Genomic DNA, 2153 nt, shown 5'->3' on the forward strand with positions numbered 1-2153 from the left:
TATGTGTGTGTGTGTGTGTGTGTGTATACTTGGGCGTTATGGAATAGGAATGGTGAACAGCAATGGGTTGCATCTGCTACAAATGATCTCCGAGCTAGGCTTGATTGTTGGGAATACTTTCTTTCATCTTAAGTTGAAGCATAAAGTTACCTGGATTCACCCAAGATCAAAGCAAGGTCACATGATTGACTTTTTATTAACTCGGAAAGCTGACTTACAAGATTTGTGCAATCTCAGAGTATTGCGAGGTGCTGATTGTGATACTGATCACAAAATGGTTAGGGCCAAGTTCAAGTTCAGGGTCTGTAAGAAGATTTTTAGTGCAGGTGTACGAGTGCCAAGGAAAATTGATGCAGAGCAACTGAAACGATCACAAGTTTTGCAGTTGTTTCAGAAGAGATGCAGCAATGTTTATTTTGAAGGTTCGTGGCAACCTTTTTCCGTGATGGAATATATAAAATGGGATCAGAAGTGTTAGGTTTTAAGAGGAGAGAGCACCGAGACTGGTTTGATTCCAATGATACAACAAAGAGGTCCACTCATGAAAAGCTCCTTGACCCAAACGTTAAGAACAAAGTGCAGCTAGAAAAGTTGTACAAGTCTCCGAAAGCAGACTTGCACAAAGAACTTAGGAGACTTAAAGACACTTGGTGGAGAAATTTGTCTGAGGAAGTACAGACAGCCTATGGTAAGAAGGACATTAGAAGTTTCTATAGTTTATTGCGGCGAGCTTTTGGACCCCAATCTTCATCATATATTCCCTTGCAGTCGAAAGATGTACATGAGATTATTAAAGATCCTCCTGGAATAATGAATAGATGGAGAGAACGCTTTGCAGATCTTTTCCACAATCCATCTGTAATGAACATGGATATCATAAACAACATTCCGCAAAGAGAGATAGTGCAACACATGGATGACACACCTTCCATTGAAAAAGTAAATCTGGCATTATGTAAACCGAGATCAGGTAAAGCTCCTGGATAGGATGGTATTCCAGTTGAAATCCTGAAAGCAGGTGGGGATCATATTTCATCTGAAATTCATAACCTGATAACTCGAGTTTGGAATGTATCTTCTGTGCCACAAGAATGGATAAATGGCATTTTAATCTCTGTATACTAGGGTAAGGGCCCGAAAGCGGTGTGTGGTAATTCTAGAAGGATAACTCTTCCGGCACAAACCGAAAAGATACTTTCAAGGATCATGTTAGATCGTCTTGTTGAGAATTTGTGTCCGCATGTGATTCCTGAAGAACAGTGTGGTTCCAGACCTGAGCGAAGAACAATGGACATGATGTTTTCTGTGAGGCAGGTTCAAGAGAAACGCTTAGAGGAACAAATGCCACTATACCAGGTCTTCATAGATTTAGTTAAGGTATTTGACTTTGTAAACAGTAAGGCACTATGGATTGTTTTGTGTAAATTTGGTTGCCCAACACATTTTGTGAGCATTTTTAAGGAACTACACAGAAACATGAAAGCTCAGGTAGTCTTTTATGGTGCGCTATCTCATGAATTTTCGGTGGACAACGGTGTCAAACAGGGAGATATTCTTGTCCCTACACTTTTCTCTGTTTATTTTGCTGTATTACTTTAGTATGCTTTCAAGGATTGCAACAGGAGAATCGGAATCAACTTTCGGATATCTGGTCATATTTTTAATTTGACCGGTTTAACTGCAAAGCAAAGATTTTCGAAATACTTGTCGGAGAATTACTTTACGCTGATGCTGCTGATTTGTTGGCACACTCAGAGGGGAATATGCAACATATAAGGGACAGATTTTCCACTGCATGTGTACATCTGATCTGAAACCCTACAAAATTCGCAGACAATCTGAAATGGCTAAACTCTTTCACACCAAAACATTGACTCTTTTAAATTTATTTGGATCGAAACAAGTCAATGGATGACATTCGTTCCCCGCCCCACTCAGCACCCCAACCACCACCACCGCACCCCATCACCACCACCCTCTTAAATAACCAAAGCTTTCTGTATTGATTCTATATTTAAGGTATGAGGAATTATGTACATAATTTACATTTGAAATCTCTGTATCTATATCTATCTATATCATACTTATACACGCGCGCGCACGCGTACGCATATATACACATATATATATATACATATATATATATATATATA

General features: G+C 39.2%; 1 long non-coding RNA gene across 3 annotated transcripts in view; it reads right to left on the reverse strand.

Moving 5' to 3' along the window:
- LOC106870002 (uncharacterized) overlaps positions 1-2153 on the reverse strand; it is a 12749-nt gene that overhangs the window by 5412 nt on the left and 5184 nt on the right. The gene's annotated exons all lie outside the window — the stretch shown is intronic.

Source organism: Octopus bimaculoides, chromosome 4, assembly GCF_001194135.2.
Source record: "Octopus bimaculoides isolate UCB-OBI-ISO-001 chromosome 4, ASM119413v2, whole genome shotgun sequence".
NCBI classification, from domain to species: Eukaryota; Metazoa; Mollusca; class Cephalopoda; order Octopoda; family Octopodidae; genus Octopus; species Octopus bimaculoides.